This window comes from Portunus trituberculatus, chromosome 32 (genome assembly GCF_017591435.1).
Source record: "Portunus trituberculatus isolate SZX2019 chromosome 32, ASM1759143v1, whole genome shotgun sequence".
Lineage (NCBI taxonomy): Eukaryota > Metazoa > Arthropoda > Malacostraca > Decapoda > Portunidae > Portunus > Portunus trituberculatus.
In genome coordinates, this window is record NC_059286.1 from 6,748,182 (window position 1) to 6,758,181 (window position 10,000).

A 10,000-nucleotide genomic window follows, 5' to 3' on the forward strand; every position below is an offset into this window, starting at 1 on the left:
TTAACCCAATTTTTCCCCAAAGATTTATTTTCCCTGCTCAACCAAAATCGCCAAGTAAACAACTAATTTTTCTATTCTTTCTTAAACAAACATGTCTTTCTCTGTAGGTATTTTTAGTGAGGAAGGGCTGAAAATATACTCTATTTTACTTCTCTATGTAAAATTATTTCTTACTTAAATAAATCGGAAAAATGAAGTAGTAAATGTCTTTTTTTTTCTTTTAAGCAAACTATTGTGTACTATTCAGTCAGTATTTGAATGAGAAAGTCGAAATTATGCTTACTCTAATTTTTCATATATATTTTTTTCCTTTACTTCAAGAAATAAGGGAAATAAACAGGTTAGCAACACCATTCTTTACATCTGCAGCAGTCACACTGAAAATACATCATTCTTGACTAAATATTTCAGCGAGAGAGGTATTCAATATCCTCTAGCTTAATTTCTCCCCCCTTAAATTTTCCTTATTTACTTAAATCGAGAAAACTGAACAAATAGGCACGTAAACCTTTCCATTCCTCCTTGTTTAATTTTTCCCTTAATATCTTTCTTTTATCTAAACCAATTAAGAAAATGAAGACAATAAACGCATAAATCTTTCCATTCCTCCTTAGTTTAATATTCCGCCTTAAATTTTCTTCCCTTTACCAAAATAAACCGAGAAAATTGAGGAAATAAATGTATAAATCTATCCAATCTTCCCTAGTTTAATTTTCCTCCTTAAATTTCTTTCTTTTACTGAGACAAAATCGAGAAAATCAAGAAAATAAATGCATAAATCTTTCTATTCCTCCCTAGTATAATATTCCCTTTAAATTATGTTTCCTTTATTTAAACCAATTGATAAAACTGAGGATATAAACGAATAGACCTCTCCATTGCCTTTAACTCCTTCAGTACCGGGACGCATTTCTACCTTGAGATTAGCGAACGATTAGACCATTTTATTTACATTAGGAAGGGTCTATGGAGGTCACAAGATTAATTAGCCACAGTCTTCACTATTTCAATCCCCCACATAAGTTTCTGAAGCTCCATTAAATCACCAAATAGTAAACAGAACTAATAGGAAAACACGTCCTGGTACTGAAGAGGTAAACTCCTTCAGTAACCGGGACGCATTTTTACTTTGAGTTTTGTGTACGATTAGACCATTTTATTTACATTAGGAAGGATCTATGGAGGTCAGAAGGTTAATAGCCACAGTCTTCACTATTTCAATCCTCACATGAGTTTCTGAAGCTGTATAAAAGCACTGAATAGTAAGGAAAATGAATATGGAAGCGTGTCATACCACTGAGAGCGTTGAATCAATAGCTACTGTACAGCTTTTATTGGCTTCACTCTGCTACAGCTTGGAGGGAATTGGGAGGAAAAAAGTTAATCACAGAGACCAGAGGAAGATTAATTTCTCTTAAAAGGCTGTAAAAAAACTAATTTTCTCTCAAAATAGAGGAAGCGAAGTTGTAATCAGTTAATCTGGAAAGTTTTGGGTCTGGATGGAGCTGCCTGTCACCTCCTTAACCACTATTATGATTCTCTCTCTCTCTCTCTCTCTCTCTCTCTCTCTCTCTCTCTCTCTCTCTCTCTCTCTCTCTCTCTCTCTCTCTGTTACTTTTGTATGTGTTTGTGTGATCGTTTCTATCCAATTATCTCTCTCTCTCTCTCTCTCTCTCTCTCTCTCTCTCTCTCTCTCTCTCTCTCTCTCTCTCTCTCTCTCTCTCTCTCTCTCTGATTAACATAATCTTTTCATCACTATTCTAAATATCTTTATTAAATATTTCCCTTCTCACCACCACCACCACCACCACCACCACCATCACCATTATCACCACCATCACCACCATTATCACCATCACCATCAACACCATCACCACCATCACCACCACCACCACCACTACCATCACCATCAACACCACCATCACCACCACCATCCATTCCCCTTTCTTTATGCACCATTGACATCTATCCTTCACCATTGTTCTCTCTCTCATCACCATTAACATCGAAAACTGTCACAATTCACCCAGTTCAGATTTGCTTCCACCACCACCACCACCACCACCACCACCACCACCACCACCACCATTACCCAGCTCAGTGTATCATGCCAAACTCCGTAAGGCTGATTCACCTGGTGTTAATAATGAATGCATGGACCTTTTGCCTTTTGGGTCACCGATAGATAGGGGGAGGGGGAGTGAAGGGAAGGAGGGAAGGAATGAAAGGAGTGAAGGAGGGAAGGAGAGAAGGAGTGAAGGAGGGAAGGAGAGAAGGAGGAAAGAATGAGATGAGGGAAGGAGAGAAATGAAGAAGGGAAGGATGAAAACAGAGAAGGAGGGAAGGAAGGAAGAAGGGAAGGAGAGGAGTGAAAGGAGAGAAGGAGGGAAGGAGGGAAGAATGGGATGAAGGAAGGAAAGAAAGGAGGAAGGGAAGGATGAAAACAGAGAAGGAGGGAAGGAAGGAAGAAGGGAAGGAGAAAGGAGGGAAGGAGGAAAAGCTGTAGAAGCGTAAAGAGAGAGAGAGAAGATAGAGATATAAGGGAAGAGAATATATAAAGGAAAAAGAGAGAGAGAGAGAGAGAGAGAGAGAGAGAGACTACACAAAACTAAGTAGATAGAGAGACATATATGGCCTGAACAAACCTAGAAATAATACAGGAAGGGGAGATGTAAGACAGGGGAGGGGGAGAGAGGGCGGTAATAGAAGGGGGGGAGGCAGACTGACCCGCCCCCACCGCCCTCCCACCCTCACACACAGACACAAACTCCTCCTTCTTCAGTAGCGCCGTGGCTTTCGTCGCGAGCACACGTTTACGCTCTCCCTCTCTCCAGTCACTTTAGGTCGCTGCTCCGTGACCTCGCCCCAGACTGAAAGGTCACGTTGGTGGCCAGGTTTAGGGAAGTCTGACCTGACCCCCTCACCCCCACCCTCAGGACCCCCCCACCCTCCCTGTAGGACAAGCGCGGAACAGAGTTTAAGAAAGTTTACTCCTAAGGGCGACACTCACACGGGAAAAGTTTTGGCAGTGAGAGCAGAGTGTTGACACCTCGCACTCTCCCTCGCCTCTCACTAATACTGACCCCTGCTAACACTGAAAGGTAAGGGGGAGTAATGTTCCCTCCCTCAATAAACACCCTCACCCCTCACCCCTCAAACGTCTCCCCTTGTTTCCTCTCACTTCTCTCTTTCTCATTTCCTTCTTCCCTCTTGACTTGTGAAGGGTGAGGGGAGTAAAAAGGGTGATCTATTCCCTTCCTCATCGTCACCTTTCATCTCTCACTTCTTCTTTCCTTGTATTTCTCTCTCCTCTTCCTTATCGTCGCCCTTCTCCCCTCATTCCGTCTTTCCTTGTATTTCTCTCCCCTTCTTCCTCTTTCTCATCTTTCGATCTGGTAAAGTTTTGAGAGTATTTTGTATTTTGTATTTTGTATTTTGTATTTTTGTATTTTTCCCTCCCTTATCTCACCCTATCTCATATCCTTAGTCATTCCCCATTTCCCCCATTCCGTCTTCCTTTCCTCCCTTCGCCTTCCTTCCCTTCTCTCCCTCTCTTCATTCTCTCCCTGATAATATTTAAGGTAAGGCTATTTTCTCTTCCCTTGCCTCATTCCCCTCATTCTTTTGACTCCTATCCATCCCTCCTACTTCCATTCCTCGCTTTTCTCCTACTTTCTCTCCACGTCCTCCTCCTTCTCTTTCTCCTCCTCCTCCTCCTCCTCCTCCTCCTCCTCCTCCTCCTCCTCCTCCTCCTCCTCCTCCTCCTCCTCCTCCTCCTCGTCCTCTTTCCGCTAAAACATATAGAAAAATGAGACCGCTTTTTCCTCCCTCACCTGCTACCCTTCATCTCCTTCTTTCGTTCCCTTTCTTCCTCTTCCTCCTCCTCCTCCTCTTCCTCTTCTTCCTCCTTCACCTGCTACCCTTCATCTCCCTCTTTCATTCCTTTTCTCCATCCTTCTCCTTTTTCTCTTCCTCTTCCATCTTCCTCCTCCTGTCCCTCTTCTCTGCACCTCACAGTATCGAGTATAGTGGAATGTCAACTCTGTCTGGTATTGGTGGAGGCGACTGATGGCTGGTAAGTTGTGTTATTTTTTGCTGTTGAAAGGAATTGTTAGTTCTTTTTAACGTTGGTCGTGTCTGGTTTGGGTTTTTAAAGGGGTAATGAGGATTTTTTTTTTGTCTCTCTCGGTTACTCGTGTTGATTTGTGTGAACTGAAATGCTGGCTTCGTTCTCTGATTGATGTAAAGGGGAAAGATTATACAGATACTCTACATGACTGAGGTTTTTTTTATGGGATTAAAGCAATTTGGGGGTATAAAGTAGGTTCATGAATACGTTTTATACATACAGACACACAGACAAATGGACGAAAAGGCTGAGAGACAGACAGATAAGAAACACACTTGAAACACACATATAGACAGACAGACAAATAAACAAATGGATGGTCTTTAAATTCACTCATTACTTACATAACACACACACACTGCTATACCTACCAACACACACACACAAACACACACACACACACCACACATAGTCAGGATCACATTCACAGATAACCTTCCGTGGTACATACATACTTAATGAAGGAAGGGCGCACCTGGCCACCTGTATATAGTCAATTGATTGGAGAGATTAGTGTCGTGGGTTCATTCTGTGATATTTTCATTTTTTCAACAGTGAGCAGGTGTGTTGATTGGTTCAGGTGCAAAGGTGAACCGTGTATCGATGCATTGACGGTGGAAAAGGATAGAAAGCTATGATATATAAAGAGATGAGTGTAAATGAGGAAATGAGAGGATTTTTGAAGCTTATGGGTAATTTCTGTGTGTGTGTGTGTGTGTGTGTGTGTGTGTGTGTGTGTGTGTGTGTGTGTGTGTGTGTGTGTGTGTGTGTGTGTGTGTGTGTAAAATGGGAAAATTGCAAGAAACAAATTAAAGAAGGAATAGAAACAGATAGACATAGAAATTGCAAAAAAAGAAAAGAAAAGAAGCGAATGAATGTGTGCGTGTGTGTGTGTGTGTGTGTGTGTGTGTGTGTGTGTGTGTGTGTGTGTGTGTGTGTGTGTGTGTGTGTGTGTGTGTGTTTGCCTTCCATTTCACGTGAGGTATTGGTGATATAGACTATTTGATGTGATTTTTTTCTTTCGTTTGTACTTTTTTTTTGTGATTTATTTCTGCTTCTCATATTTTCAAAAGTTTTCATCGTTACTTTTGTGTCTTACTTAAATTTGTAGTAAGAGATAGACACACACACACACACACACACACACACACACACACACACACACACACACACACACACACACACACACACACACAGAGACCAGCAGAGAGAGAGAGAGAGAGAGAGAGAGAGAGAGAGAGAGAGAGAGAGAGAGAGAGAGAGAGAATCATTAAATCCGCAGTCACACATATCATTGATTCGTTCCAGTGTGTGTGTCTTTATAAACGTATTAGTACAAGTGGCATCTAATCTATAGGCCACAAATACCTGGGCCGGACAGATAAGAGGAGGTCATAAATGAGAGAGAGAGAGAGAGAGAGAGAGAGAGAGAGAGAGAGAGAGAGAGAGAGAGAGAGAGACTGGAATTAACCGTCTAAAAAATATTAACACGACTACACACACACACACACACACACACACACACACACACACACACACACACACACACACACACACACACACACACACACACACACACACACAAGAGGAAAGATTTTACTAACTCCATAAGCAAAAATATAGGCTAGTTTTCATTCCCTCCTCCTCCTCCTCCTCCTTTTCCTCCTCCTCCTCTTCCTCTTCCTCTCCTCCTCCTCCTCCTCCTCCTCCTCCCCTACTCCTACTCCTTCTCTCCCTCCACCTCCTTCTTCACATCCCTCCCCTCTCCCTCCACACTTCCCCTTCCGCTGTTTATCATCCTTTCTCTTCCCTTTATTTCCTTCTGTTTTCCTTATATTCTTTTCTTATTCTTGCCCTTTTCCGTTTTCTTCTCTTTTCTCCTTTCATTTCTTTCCTGCTTTCTCCTTCTCTATCCTTCCATTTCTTGTTATTCCTTGTCTTACTCCTTTCTTTTTCCCCCTCCTTTTCTCCATTTCTTTCTTTCCTCCCTTTCCTGCACCTCTCTTCCATTTCCCACCCGTCTCTCCCCTCTCCTCCCATCGTCTCCCTCCCCTCCTCCCTTCTCCCATATTCGCAGCCTTCACCAGTCCTAAGAAACGAATCACACTTGTCGACCAATCATAACTCAGGAACCACCAGCCATCGCCCTTCTGATTGGCTGCTGGGGAACTGCACTGCCAGCCATGCAAACAGGAGGAGGAGGAGGAGGAGGAGGAGGAGGAGGAGGAGGAGGAGGAGGAGGAGGAGGAGGAGGGGGAGGAGGCAGTGGGGAGGAGGAAAGTCGCTAGTGTAGCCTCTGAAACACACCCAAAACTTGCCTACCTCCTCTCTCTCTCTCTCTCTCTCTCTCTCTCTCTCTCTCTCTCTCTCTCTCTCTCTCTCTCTCTCTCTCTCTCTCTCTCTCTCTCTCGTCTCAGTGTTTGGAGTGTTGTCTTGACGTTTGGAGAGTAACTTGCCTCACGGTGCTGGTTTGGAGTTCTCATCCCGCAGAGTTTATAGGTATTGAGAGAGAGAGAGAGAGAGAGAGAGAGAGAGAGAGAGAGAGAGAGAGAGAGAGAGAGAAGAAAGAGAGAGGAGGGTTGTCGTTTGTAATTCTGCTGCTGATATTTTGTTTCATATTAAACTACTACTACTACTACTACTACTACTACTACTACTATTATTCTTGCAGTAAAAAAAAATGGATAATGATGATAATATGTTCCAACACTTTCTTTCTCCTCTTTCCCATCTTTTTTCCCTCCAGTCCCTTCCTGTAGCATTGAGGGAGCGCCGCCCCCGCTCTTACTACACTGTGTCGTGATAAAAGATCCTCCTTGTAGCTTTGTGAAATATGAGTCTCTGTTATTCACTTCGGTTTAAGTGTGGTGAATTTATTGACTAGTAACCCTCCCACTGTTCCTTCTATGACAGAGAGAGAGAGAGAGAGAGAGAGAGAGAGAGAGAGAGAGAGAAATTGGTGTTTTGATTCATTTAATACAGGCAAATATGGCTCATAAGGCACAATGAGAGAGAGAGAGAGAGAGAGAGAGAGAGAGAGAGAGAGAGAGAGAGAGAGAGAGAGAAGAGTTTTAAGGATATACATTTACAGTCAGAGCATGAATTAATTAAAGAAATGTTTGGGGCTGTTATAAAAATTCTGGTCTTTGTGTTCGAGCTGAAACAGAACAGATGGTGTGTGTTCAAGTTTTTTTTCCTCTCTCTTTTATTATTTTTTACAGGAGACGCTACTGTTATATAAACTGAAGCACACCGGGAATTTTAGAAGTATTGGATGTGCACGTTGATTTTTTCGTGTGTGTGTATAATCAGAGAAAAATGGTGAAGGTGCAGTGACTTTGTGTTGTGGCGAACTACGTGCCAGAGTGAAGTGTCAAATCCATCACGTAGGAAGTGAATGAGCAAATAGCCTCAATTTCACATCAGGTATTGAAACTCCGGCACAACTGCAAACTCCTGGATCCAGTGGTAATTGCAGCACGGTATCCACAACACAGTAGAAGTAGAGGAAGGGAATAATTAACAATACGAAGAATCTATCATGTCTAATTAGCTTATGAATAATACGTACTGATGCATATATTAGTTTACACAACACTGGCTAAAGTAGAAGTAGAGGAAATATAAAAAAAAAGACGATACGAAGAATTTTAATGGTTTCAGAATCTTTTAAAGCACAAAACCCCTTAATTCCTTTCCTGTGGTACAATCTGTCATGTATAATTAGCCTTTGAATAATACGTATATATTAGTTTACACCACACTGGCAAAAGTAGAAGTAAAGGAAGGGATAAAAGGACAATACGAAGAATTTTAATGGTTTCCGAATCTTCTAAGGCACAAAACTCCTCATTTTTGTTCCAGTGGTACCATCTGTCATGTATAATTAGTTTACCCAACACTGGCTAAAGTAGAAGTAGAGGAAATAAGAAAAAAGGACAATACGAAGAATTTTAATGGTTTCCAAATCTTTTAAAGCACAAAACCCCTTAATTTCTTTCCAGTGGTGCAATATGTCATGTATAATTAGCCTTTGAATAATACGTACCGATGTACATATGAGTTTACACATTCATAAGTTAATTTATTCATTATAGGAGTCATTAGGGATCATACATACACACACACACACACATACATTCACACACACAAGCTGCTTATTTATACATTCATGTGCGTTATCTCACACCTGCGTTTTAAGTTGACTTATTCACTGGAGCGTACACACACACACACACACACACACACACACACACACACACACACACACACACACACACACACACACACACACACACACACACACACACACACACACACACACACACACACACACACACACACGAGATACAAAAAAATAATATCCATCTTTATATTTATTTCTTTTATATATAGTTTCTCATTAGAATCATTTTTTTTATATATGAATATTATCTTTGATTTTTTACCCGGATTAGCTATTCTTCCTTTATTCCACGTGGTAACTCAGTCCATATGTATCCTTGAATAACATCTCATTCATTATCTATTCAGCGACGTGCTTCCCGTGCTCTTATGTATCTTTAGCGGGACTTGAACGCTAATTTCTTCACGCTGTGATGCTCAAAATTTCTGTACGCTTCGAAAGTTTTTGTTGGATATTGGCATTAATTCTGCGTGTTATTTATGTTAATGAACCTCGCACTGGGTGGATTTCCGAAGTTAATAATTCCCTCCACTCCCTCCACTCCCCCAACGCTTGCCTGAGGTCCTCTTGTGTGTGTGTGTGTGAGTGTGTGTATTTGTGTGTGTGTGTGTCCGCTTGTCCAACTGTATCTGTGTAACTGCCTATTCAGCTCTCAATAACGGCACTTGCATCTCTGAGTCCGTGTCTGTATCTTTGTCTGCATGTACTTGTCTATTTACTCGCCCTTCATGTCCGTTTGTGTCTAATTCTGTGTGTCTGTTCATGTGTCCGTATCTGTGTGTCTGTCTGCCTGTCTGTTTGTCCTCTTGTCTTGAATGTATCTGGTTTTGTCTCTCTGTCAGTCTGTCTCTATGCTAATCTGTCTGTCTATCTGTCTATTTATCTTTCTGTCGTGGATGTCTACTTATTTTGTTTGTCTATCTGTTTGTCTTTCTGTATAATAATCTTTTTGTCTGTCTGTATGTCTGTCTCCTTCTGTCTATCTAACTATCTATCTGTCTGTCTGTGAATCGGTCTGTCTTTCTATCGGTCTGTCTGTCTGTTTGTCTGTCTATCTAACTGTTTATCTAACTACTTATCTGTATGTCCGTCTGTGTGTCTGTCTGTTTTTTCTGCCTATCTAACTATTTATCAGTCTGTCTATCTGTCTATCTGTCTGTCTTGGTCTGTCTGTCTGTCTGCCTGCCTACCTGCGTGCCTGACTGCCTTACCTACCTGTTACGGAATCTGAAGCTCGTAACTTCTCGCAACATAATTTACGAAGCTTTCCTTAATCCGATTCAGACAACACTCCAGCGCAGGTAAGCTCAGGTAAGGAGGCGTGTCGAGCTCCTGTACTTGGCCGCGTGTCAATAACGTACATGACACTCGCTTCAGAAATAATGTTGCTTGTTCGTTTAGAGATCTCGGCTTGGCGTTTCAGTAGTGTTCGTGGGAGTGTTAATGCAGTGTTAAAATCCAAGACGCCTTTGTTGAATTTTAGGTTAATATGTGTGTTTAATCTTGATACACACTTAAAGCAATTGTTTCTCAGTGTTTACAAGAGAGTGTGGCTGGTTAGTTTTTTTTTCTGTGACTATAATGCGATGAAGGAAAGAAACTATATTCCATAGAAAGAAAAGGAGGCTTGATAATTTTCCGTGATAAAGAAAAAGTCTGCTTGAAAATTAAAAGCACCATTAAAA

At 41.6% G+C, this 10,000-nt stretch overlaps 1 protein-coding gene across 1 annotated transcript in view; it reads left to right on the top strand.

Moving 5' to 3' along the window:
- Positions 1 to 2,794: 2,794 nt before the first annotated feature.
- The window catches only part of LOC123511899 (chaoptin-like), a 253,361-nt gene continuing 246,155 nt past the window's right edge, over positions 2,795 to 10,000 (top strand). The window contains exon 1 of the mRNA XM_045267971.1: positions 2,795 to 3,101. The gene's annotated coding sequence lies outside the window, so the exon portion shown is untranslated. The remainder of the gene's footprint in view (positions 3,102 to 10,000) is intronic.